This window comes from Aotus nancymaae, unplaced genomic scaffold (genome assembly GCF_030222135.1).
Source record: "Aotus nancymaae isolate 86718 unplaced genomic scaffold, 86718_ANA_hifiasm-v0.15.2.pri h1tg000003l, whole genome shotgun sequence".
NCBI lineage: Eukaryota > Metazoa > Chordata > Mammalia > Primates > Aotidae > Aotus > Aotus nancymaae.
The window spans coordinates 41,428,916-41,441,150 of record NW_026988414.1 but is presented as its reverse complement, the minus strand read 5'-3'; positions in this window follow the sequence as shown (position 1 = coordinate 41,441,150).

Here is a 12,235-nt window from a genome sequence, read left to right as displayed (position 1 = left end):
CCAGTGGTAATGGCAAAGGTGCACATGCACAAGTACACACAAACACATACATACATACACACCAGAATTATATGTGTCCTCTTGTGGCCTTGCTGTATAACTAGTTCATTGTCATTTTTACACAGATACCTTTGTCCAAAGTAAATAGCTAAATCCACAATCTAGAAATGAGGATGCACTCCTCTGCACCTGACAAAGCAAAAACAGGGCAGTGGCTATTGGAAAAGATGAGCAATTACAGTTTTGAAATCTACCATATTTATCTGTTGTGCAAAAATATATAATTTGCATTTTACCATGTCAAGTTTTCAGAATAATTAAGAAGTACTATATACAATTCAAAAGCTTTGATTGCAGTTTATCAAATCTACTTATTTAATTCTAGTTTACAAAATTAGTTTACAAACTTTAAACATGGATTTAATTTTACGGGGTTGTTGGTTAATTATGCAAATATTTATATAATGTTTATATATTATTTATAAAAATATTTATAGATTTAGACAATAATTATGCAGACAAGTATCACCAAGGCACAGCTTATGCTAACGATTAATTGATAAACTAAACATAGATATATAATCAAGTGGTAGTATTTCAAGCAAAACATTCTAGTCAGTCATAATGGTTGAACAAGTATTATGGAAAGTTTGAAGAGATAATAATTCAACTTTGAGAGCAGGGTATCAAGGAAAGCCATAGGAATTAACCTTTGAACAGAATCTTGAAGGAGAAGTAGGACTGCACTGACAGTGGTAAAGGTCATTCCAGGCAAGAGGTAACAGCAACAGCATGGGCAAAGGCATAGGGGTGAGAGCATGCCATGTCTGATAAAATACATGTCATGCTTTGGGAGGCCGAGGTGGGTGGATCACGAGGTCAAGAGATCGAGACCATCCTGGTCAACATGGTGAAACCCCGTCTCTACTAAAATTACAAAAAATTAGCTGGGCATCGTGGCGCGTGCCTGTAATCCCAGCTACTCAGGAGGCTGAGGCAGGAGAATTGCCTGAGCCCAGGAGGCGGAGGTTGCGGTGAGCCGAGATCGCGCCATTGCACTCCAGCCTGGGTAAAAGAGCGAAACTCCGTCTCAAAAAAAAAAAAAAAAATACATGTCATGGAGGAAGGAGACAGAGAATATCTGTGAGATAAGATAAGCATAAGGATGTAAATTAACATCCCTTGTCCCAGAATATCAAATAAGTCTGTGTGATTGCGTTTTTGTGCCTTTGGGTTAAAGTGTGCCATCTGGCCAACAGACCAAATGGACAACTCCTGGCTAACTGGGGTGCTCAAAGTTAAAATAGACCTAGGTGGCCATGGCTGAGGGAGGAAGTGGTCACATACTTTGTGTTCTCAGAAGGACATTGTAAAACTATCACAGGACCTCTTTTTCTACAATCAAGGCAAATCAGTTCCTGTTTTCTTGGTGCCAGGATAAACTGCAGCCAGAACTCTCCCATCCCCATGAGTCATTTGCAAGAAAGATCTTACATAGACTTTTGGGTTGAGGCATGGAAGCCAACCAATTAGAATTCAGCTGTGCTGAACAATTAATATTAAGTGAGTTTCAATTCTTTTCCTTAAATGAAGCTGATTGGGAACTGAGGCAGGAACTTTTTGTGTGAAATGTGAGCGCTCTTCTTTTTGTCTAGAATGCACCTTCATTTTACAGCAAAGGCTGCATGTCTCCTTGGTTTTCAAACTGTTCACTGGAATATAGTATCTTTTCTCCAAGTTACTTCTTGTAGAACTTTTGTTCACCTTGAGATGAATCAATTACTAGAAAAAATAAAGGAAATAAATGCATTAAGGGCCTGTTAGACCTCATGTTTCAGAGTGGGGGTACCCCAAAGGTAAACCATCAAAGATTTTGGGGAAAGCAATTTGTTTGAAAGATACACACAGAAAGAAGAAAGAGTGGGAATGTTAGAAAGAAAACAAGGGAAGAAAACCAATATGAAGTATGTTAAGTGTATATGTTACTGCTGTAGCCACCTCTTGGTCACTTCCTCTAGGTACCTACAGAACTTTTGTGGAATATGACTCAAAATCTAAACAGTGACTATATCTTGTATTTTCTTTTTCTTTTTTTTTTTTTTTTTTTGAGACGGGGTTTCGCTTGTTACCCAGGCTGGAGTGCAATGGCGCGATCTCGGCTCACCGCAACCTCCGCCTCCTGGGTTCAGGCAATTCTCCTGCCTCAGCCTCCTGAGTAGCTGGGATTACAGGCACGCGCCACCATGCCCAGCTAATTTTTTGTGTTAGTAGAGACGGGGTTTCACCATGTTGACCAGGATGGTCTCGATCTCTTGACCTCGTGATCCAACCGCCTCGGCTTCCCAAAGTGCTGGGATTACAGGCTTGAGCCACCGCGCCCGGCCTATATCTTGTATTTTCTACCAGCATTCACTTCCCATTTGTTTAGGGTTGCTCTAGGGGTACCAAGTCTTCAGGACTTCAGTTGATGGATGAGCTCAGTCCTTTTCTATGAACAGAAAATTCCCTGATCCAAATAAAAATGAAAAAAATCTTTCATCTAGGCAATGTTTTAAAACGAGTGTCCCAATGGTATATATTATTTATATAAATATAGAAATATGAATATTATAAAAAGACCACAAGGAAGTTTACTTACTTTAAAATGATAGTTACCTCTGGGGAGAAAGGATGGAGAAAAAGGTTGCGTATATTTTAATGGAATCCTTGTGTTTGTATTATTTTAAAAAATAGATCTGAAGTTAATATATAAATATTTGAAAAATTGTAGCAGTGAATATATAGGTATTTTTATATTATTTTCTATCCTTTTCTGTATATTTGAAATATTCTTGGATTTTCCAAATGTGTAAGAAAAATCCTTGAGTATGATGAAGGAAATTTGCTGAAAATCAACAAATCTTGAACATTTAATGTGTTGCATGAATTTGCATCATTTTCAGAGAAAAAAATATAAATTGTGGTAAAATTCAAATATAACCAATTATTATAAACTTTTAATTACCGTAGTCTGATTTGATAACATTTGCATATGAATATGGTTACACATAATAATGTAAGTGCAACACAAATTCCCTCAGACCACAGCATCCCAAATTTACCAGTAACTTCTGTCTGCATTTATGTGAGACTTCATTTCTAAGCAGACATATATTACTTCTTCCTCTTTAGCTGTTTTTATTTGTTGGAAGCCCTATACTGGTTTCCTAGAAGCTCAACGGCTCAAGTATGCTCTTGTCCTCTTATTGTCCTCTAGCTTTCTTTTCGTTGTGAGATGTCTGCAAGGCTATTGGTAGAAGCATTAGGTTAGGTGGGTCAAGAATTAGAAAACTTTCAAAATGCTGAGTTGTTACTGAATGTTCTTCATTCTTCCATTAGACTCTGAAACACTTCTTTGGGTTCCTGGAGTCTTAAAATATTTTTTATTAAAATACTTCTCTCAGCCTTTATTTAAAGTCTTCCCTACAAAGATTCAGATCTATTAGATGGAGTTGCTTAGAAACAGACACCACTATGTTCTCCCTGATTGTTCTCTAAATAAATAATTGAAAATATATTAGATTGGTGCAAAAGTAATTGAAGTTTTTGCAATTACTTTTAATGACAAACTCCACAATCACTTTTGCACCAACTTACATATTGTATAAACTCAAAAAAGGGAATGACTAGAGGAAAAGCAGCATGTTCACTACCGGTTCACTAGATATCCATTTTCTATCTCCTCATGTAGGCTAGTCTAGGTTAGCAATCAATATGGAATACTGGAATCTGTGGTCATATCTCTCATCTGCATTATATGTCAGCAAGAATTCTTGAAGATGGGATGAATGCCTTGTGATATATAAACAATAGCATGACACTAATGCTTTGGTATATTTATAAAATACATAGTTAGCATAATGTGGCTAGGTTTATTTATGTCCGCCTTTTCATCCCTAGTAATATTGATGTTAACCTGGCAGGTAAAGTTCAATTTCTTGGCAGTTCAGTTCCACAGTACTTAAATTCATTATTTGATGTAAGGCAGAGTGGAAGCTTGGAAAATATACTTAAGCAGTGGTTTGTTCTTTACAGATTTCGAGAAAATGAAGAACCCCTAATACAAAACTGAAGAATGCATTATGGAATAACCTTTCTGAAATTTTATCATAGCTGTTTAACCATTACCAGAACTAAATAAAGCTCTGTTTTTCATTGACACTCTAAACTGAAATTACGGTATATGTGCAGATGCCATTTGAATATTTCTGACAAAGATAAGCAGTGCAACGAGTTGATGCTTCTGTTGAAAGGGGATAAAACCACTCTGCTGGCAAGGCATTTATCATTACAGGAATTTTTTTTAAAGTATCAGTAATTTTATTCCCCATTCTGAGATTATCACTCATAGCTATGGTCTCTGTTATTGCAATAACAAATTGAGAAATAATATTTCCCCCAGGAAAATGTGGGGTGTTTTAATGTTTTATGGCAGAAAGACATTTTTGCAGACATTGCAGAAAGCTAATGTCTCCTTTAAATTGGGTTGTAATTCAAAGAGAACTATGAAATGTAGCTGCAAAGAGTCAGCCAAATAAGTGAGCTTATACTTTCAGTTTATTCCCAAAATATTTTTGATTTTTGTTACTGTTGCTCATTTTGTGACTATAGGATGCAATGCAGTTTGCTTATATCACATATGTCCTTTGTTAGAAAAATTAAATATTCCTTAATAATGTTGTGTGAGGCTCAATATAAAGATAAATTGATGATATTATATAAGTACTCCAGTATCCACGTGCATTTCACCATTTTTCATGGATTATCCCATTCATTAATATACAAATATTTATTGAGCAAATACTGTTGCAGGTAATATACTATGGGCTGGGTATACTGTGTTGAAGGAGACTGGCAAAAGCAAGTAATAAATAAATGATGTATAATAAACTCCAATAATAAGATATCAAAAAAAATTTTTTTAATGGATTATTCCTGCAAAAATGTATCTATTTTTAAAATGTTAGTTTTCTATAGTATCTACTTTTTTTCTTTCCTAATGGAAATAAAATTTTCCTATAGTGCAGTCAACTATATATTCATACATTTATTCCTTGAAGTATTTAATTGGGATATATATATTTAATATTAAAAAGTATATAAATACATAGGAATGGTTCAAAAACAATAAAATGATCACTCTTATTCCCAGTTTAAGAATTAGCAGATCACCAGTACATGCCTTCACCTCTCTATGCCCTGCCCTTAAAGTATTGCCTCCTTTCCTTTCCCAAAGCTAAATATTATTGAAATATGTTGATAATCCTATTGCAACTCTATAATTTTGCTACCTACTTGCTTAGCATCACTAACCGTAAAAATCATAAAGATAAATCATAGTATATGTGTTATTCAGCAATTAGCTAGATTTTTGCAGAGAAGTGATTGTGTAAAAACTTTAGTGAACATTACTGTACACATTGCCAGGGGCTCATGTACAATTATTTTTTCAGAATACAGGTAACAGTATTATTACTGAATCACATGTCCAGATTACAAGGTAACTAAAACAGTTTAAAAATAGAAAACAAAGGCATTTAATGCACAATATAAAGATGAAAATTCATATAATCACCTTAAATGTAAAAAAGAAAAAAAAAATGAAATTCAACACCCATTCACTAAACAATAACAACAAAACTGGCATACTATAAAAAGGTGATTCTGTCATCTGCAAAGCCTGGGTCCCATTCTCTCACTCTTCTTCCCGGCACCATGAGCTTCACCACTTGCTCCACTGTACCAACTACTGGTTCCTGGGTTCTGTCCAGGCACCCAGCTAAGGTGCTGGCCTGTCAGCAGCATGGCCAGTGTCTATGCAGGCGCTGGGGCCTCTGGTTCCCAGATCTCCAAGTCCAGCTCCACCAGCTTCGGGGCAGCTTGGGGTCCAGGGGTCTGGCAGGAATGGTAGGTATCCAGAACGAGAAGGAGACGGTGCAAAGCCTGAAGGACGACCTGTACTCCTATCAGGATAGAGTGAAGAACCTGGAGACTGAGAACCAGAGGCTGGAGAGCAAAATCCGGGAGCACCTAGAGAAAAAGAGGCCCCAGGTCAGAGACTGGGGCCATTACTTCAAGACTATCCAGGAATTTGAGGGCTAAAAACTGCTGCGGCTAAAACAGCCGCCCAGTTTTGTGCTGGAAACCCTGGGCGCTGGTGGTGTAGGCACCAGAGGGAATCTCCTGGTCTGTGGGTTATAAAGACCATGGGAATAGTACAGTATCTGAGCCTGAGTGCCAGAGCGTCCCTAATGGCTTCTCCCGGCTAGGGGTGGGAGTTCTCCTGCCCCTTGCCCTTCCCGGTTGAGGCGACGCCCGACCCTGCTTTGGCTTGCCCTCCTTGGGCTACACTCCTGTCTAACCAGTCCCGATGAGATGAACCTGGTATCTCGGTTAGAAATGCGGAGATCATTCGCCTTCTGGGTCTCTCTCGCTGGGAACTGCGCACCGGAGCTATTCCTATTCGGCCATCGTGGCGAAAGTCAATTGAGATTTTAACTTCTAATGTTCCTATTTTCACTTAATTGTAGCCTTTAATGATTTATATTCCAATGCTAACTCAGTGGTTTATTTGAGAAATCTTAAACTATTTTATTCTCAAATTCACTTAACTTTTATCATGAGGGACTTTAGCAGTTTCAGTTCTGAATGCTATCATAATTTCAGGCCATCTATTTACTTTTTATGTAAAGTAGAAGTGTGAATCAGGCTCAATGTGTCTGTTTGTAGAAAGAATGATTCAGTTAAAGAAAAGGTACAAAGATCATGTTGCAGAAAGACTCTTGACATATTTAGACTTGCCATGTTCGTGGCAAGAAGGCCAGTATTGCCATACTGAGGGAGTATATGGAAAACATTCCAGAGATATAGTAGAAATAGTAGCTATGTACTGACAAAAGGGTATCTGTCTCTTTTTTATAACTATTAAAGCACTTTTGTAATATTGCTGGCTGGGATGTACTATTTAAAAGAAAAAAAGAAAATTAATTCTACTTCTGTTACTTTTGTTTGTTTGTTAAATCTCTTTGCCTGCTTTAGTGATTATATAGAATTATTTCTTAAATCTTCAGAATTCAAGCATCTTGCCAGACTCCATTAATTCTGCATTAATTTTGCAAGAAATGAAATGAATGTTTTTGCCTTAGAGCTTCAAGTCATCTTTAGCATAGAGATATTATTGTTTTGGCTTAACTTTGATTTATTTTGTGTTATCTGTTTGTTTTGTGTATTTATTGGACAATTTTATTTGTAGTTATGACCTTTTCTCAGTAATCCTTGGTTTTGATTAGTTTCTCTTTTTGTATTTGTCTTTTACTGCAATAATTCTGCGGGAATTAATAAAGATTACCTTCAAAAATTTATATTTCCATTTCTTCAGTTTCTATTTAAGATTTTATGGTTGTCAATGGAAAGTATAGTCTTTCTTGCATTTTTTATTTCTCTGTATTATATTTTTAATTAAGCAAGTTATTTCCTTTTGCAATCTGCTTCTCAGATGTGTGTATTTGCATTCCTGCTTGCTTTCTTCTTATGTCAGACTTCTATTTTTATAAAAGCAGTATCACATACTACCTCATTGAAAATTCAAAGCAAATCTTTTTCTAAACTTTTATTTTCTATCCTCAGCTATCATTCAGGGGTATTAATGTCTTTGACTTTTACTGCCAGTGGTTCTCCCCCAACATCACCAACCCTGGCAGTAAGTTTTGTTTTGCTTTGTATTTTATTAGTGTAGATAATTTATGGTTAAAAGAAATAATAAGTATTAAAGTTCTTACTTACCAAGTATAAAAGTTGTAGAAATTTTCTGATTTCATTTTTTAATAATCTTTCCCTAGATTTTCCAGAGGCAGATTTGATGATGAAACATTTTGGAAAAGGGGCAACACACTAGGAATAAGAAATATAAAAAACAAAATTAGAGATGTTTTCTGTAACCATGGAACCCTGGCATGCTAAAATTCAGACCTATAAAAGAGCAAATGCCATACTTTTTGAGGATATTAAGAAGTAAAAGAAGTTGAATCTATATCTCTTTTTCGATTGTAAGTAGATCGTCTCATTATTGACTTATTAGAAATTTAAAACTATTGAAAACACAGTATTGAAATATCATTAATTAAATAATTGAACCACTGTTAAAATTGATTAAACATTAATAAAAAATTGAATAAGAAACAAATAAATAAAAAGATATTTTGTGTTCATATACTGGAAGAAGTAATAGTGTGAAAATTTCTATTCTACCAAAGCTATCTATAGATTCAGTATAATACCTATCAAAATATTGATAGCATTTCTCATAAAAGTAGAAAAACAATTCTAAAATTCCCATGGAATTACAAAACATGCCAAATAGCCACATCAATCTTGAGCAAGAAGAGCAAAGGTGAGATCATCCCATTGCCTGATACCAAAGCATTTTACAAACCTATAGTAAACAAAACAGCAGGATACTGGCATAAAAACAGACATATAAATCAGTGTAACAGAACAGAGAGACTAGCAATAAATTCATGCATTTAGAATTAATTGATCTTTGGCAAAGATGCCAAGAAGACATGATGAAAAAAGGATAGTGTCTTTAATAAATGATATTGAGAAAAATGGATATCCATACGCAGAATGAAACTGGACACTTATGTCACACCATATACAAAAATCAACTCAAAAGGAATTAAAGACTTAAATGTAAAACTTAAAATTGTAAAACTAAGTGTTGTGGAAAAGCCTTTTGCCAATAGTTGGGCAATAAGTTTTTGAATATGACCCCAAAAAGCACAGACTACAAAAGGTACAATAGACAAATGGGACTGCATCAAACTAAAAAGCTTCTGCATAGAGATATAATCAATCAACGAGTGAAGAGACAACATATGAAATGAAAGAAACCATTTGCATACTATACATCTAATGAGGGTTTGATATTTAAAACACATAAGGTACCCACAAAATTCAATAGTAAGAAAACAAATAACCCAATTTAAAAATGGGCAAACAGTCTGAATAGACATTTCTCCAAAGAAGGTACACAAATGCCAGCAGGTATATGAAGAAATACTCAACATCACTAATCATCATGGAAATGTAAATCAAAGTCACAACTGGATATTACCACAGATCTTTTAGGATAGTTAATATCAAAAAGAAAAATCATAACAAATGTTGACAAGGAGGTGGATTAAAAGGAACTTTTGTACACTGTTGTTGGGAATGTAGACAGTATGGATGTCTCTCAAAACAATTAAAAATAGAAGTACTACATGATACAGCGATCCCACTTATGGATATATTTCTAAAAGAAATAAAGCCAATATTTATAGCTGGTTAATTTAGTTAATAATACTGTAATTTAAATGGGGAATTTGATAAAAAAAAAAAGTAGACGTTAAATGTGCTTTCCAAAAAAAAAAAAAAATAGGTAATAATGTGATGTGATGTGTGTGATATATATGTTTCCTATTCACAATGTATACATATTTTCAAACACCGTTCCATATACCTTAAATATATATTATATTCATTTGTCAATTATACCTTAATAAAGCTGGGAGAAAAAAACTAGACAGATTTCAAGCAGGAAAATATTTTATTTATAATAACAACTTTAACCCTAAAGTTTAATAAATAAGTTCAAACATTTATTATTATTTGGAAACACAGCCAACTTTAATTTTGGACAGTTGTATTCTTTTACATCTTCTATTTATTAAAATTAAAGCTAAAAGATTAATACAGAAATAGTCAATTCCTCCCACAAATACCTTCATTTTATTTGGCATAAATCAAGTATATCTGGATTATCTTTATTAATTTTTAACCCATGAATTTCCCCTTATTCTCCTCACATAATGAGAAAATAAACTTTCTAATTCATTTTAGATACTCCTTTGTTCACTGAATTTTTTTTTTCTAAACTTTAAATTTTCATGGCTATAGTATGTCTATGGCATTCAGCAAGAGGCTTTGAGAACATGTTTTGCTTTTCATAAATTTTATTTTTAGAAATGAATAAGGCATGGTTTTTGAGTTTTGAATGACCAAATTTAAATCTAATTTTATACCCAAGTTATAAAAGATCTGGTTAGAATTGTGAAGGATGATCCTAAAAATAAATATATTAAATATATAATACTGAGATACCAATAATTTCTGTCTATTAAATTACTCTTGACATCATCACTACTAACAAAAATTCCACTGCAATTTTTAAACTCTCTCACCTAAAACTTCTTTTAACCTTGTCAATCTGGACTAATTTCAATTATCTAACTAGCTTTTTTTTTTTTTTTTTGCCCAAATTTTACTTAATATTTTTAATTTGCTTTATTGAATAAAATACATAATTCCAAAAATAGCTATGACAATCTCAGATCATTCTTCCACATACCTAAACCTCATAAGCAGTTTAGTGATGATCTTTGTAACTAAGCAAATATTGTTGAATATTGAAACAATGTATTGGGCATGTTAACTCTAGCTACTATGACAAATCAATCCAGAATTTATACTAGTTTAAATAAAATAGAAGTTTATTTTTGCACAACAGTCCAAAGTGGTGTTCAAATTTTTTTGTATATTCACGTTTTATATTAAATCAGTTCATAATATTTATAGTATTTTCAAAATTACTTTTTTAGAATTATTACCAAATATGAAATATAAAATGTTTTCATATATCCAAGTTCATACAATATATAGTTCTACCTTTCAACTACTATTTTCATAGTTGAAAAATAGTACCTGGAGTAATAATTTATTGAAACCTATTCTTTTTGGTTGAACATTTTCCTTAAAATTTGTCTATTTTTAACACTACTGTACTGAACATTCTTATGGGTAAATATTTTGTAAGCACTTTTTTTCATAACATCACTATCTAAAGATTAAATTAATGGATCAGATGGCATATATAGTTTTAAGCTATCAGAAATAATACTAACTTATACTCTAATTAATAGGTTGTAAAGTAGTTTTGAATCCTCTAAATAGTAAAAAGCTTAAGCCTCTGATTTACTTGTAGAAGTTTAATCAAAATGAAAAGACAGCAAATGAGAAATTCTAGTATACTTTTAAGAGAAATTAATTTTAAATACCTTGATTTTTATATACATTCTCTGTACAAAATAGAATGAATATTAACATGATTAATTTATATAATATTTCAAACAACTACAGAGACTCAGCAGTTAAACAAAGTATGTGATAAATTAGAGAGATACTAACTGGGGAAAGATAATGAGCTCACTAGCTACCCTCATGGTTGAATTAATTTAATAATTTTGCCAACATCTTAAATCCCATAGTCTCAAAACTCTTATTTAAATATGTGTACATACTAGTTGTATATATTTATAAATACATGTGATATTTTGATATAGGCATACAATGCATAATAATCACATCAGGGTGATTATGGTCAACAACAACTTATTATACTTTTAAAAATAACTCAAAAATCTTATTTTGACAGAGCATTAAGGGCCAGTTTATCCATATATCAGGTTAGATTCCAATTATTTATGTGCAGACAGCAAGTGGATTAAAAGAGCATCTTCATTACAGACAGCTTTAAAAAAATCTATGCCATCTGATGCATCTAATTAATCTTTATTTTAAGAAAAATTGCATTAAAAATATTTACCTATAAGAATGTTCAGTGCAGTAGTTAAAAATAACAAAATTTTGTAATTTTAAAAATCATTCTTATAATTTTTATAACCTGTCATAAGTATGGTAGATATAAAATCAGATACACTTACATAAACATTGTTTCTGTATTCCTTCCTAATTGTAGACCTGCTGAGAGTGTCAAGGTTTAACAAAATAAAAAGAGTTATTTTTTTTTATAGTATTATTTTTTTTTATTGCATTTTAGGTTTTGGGGTACATGTGAAAAACATGCAAGATTGTTGCATAAGCGCATACGTGGCAGTGTGATTTGCTGCCTTCCTCCCCTTCAGCTATATGTGGCATTTCTACCCATGCTATTTCTCCCCAACTCCCCACCCCCCACTGTCCCCCCAACTCCCCACCAACAGACCCCAGTGTATAGTGCTCCCCTCCCTGTGTCCATGTGTTCCCATTGTTCAACACCTGTCTATGAGTGAGAACATGCGATGTTTGATTTTGTGTTCTTGTGTCAGTTTGCTGAGAATGATGGTTTCCAGGTTCATCCATCTCCCTACAAAGGATG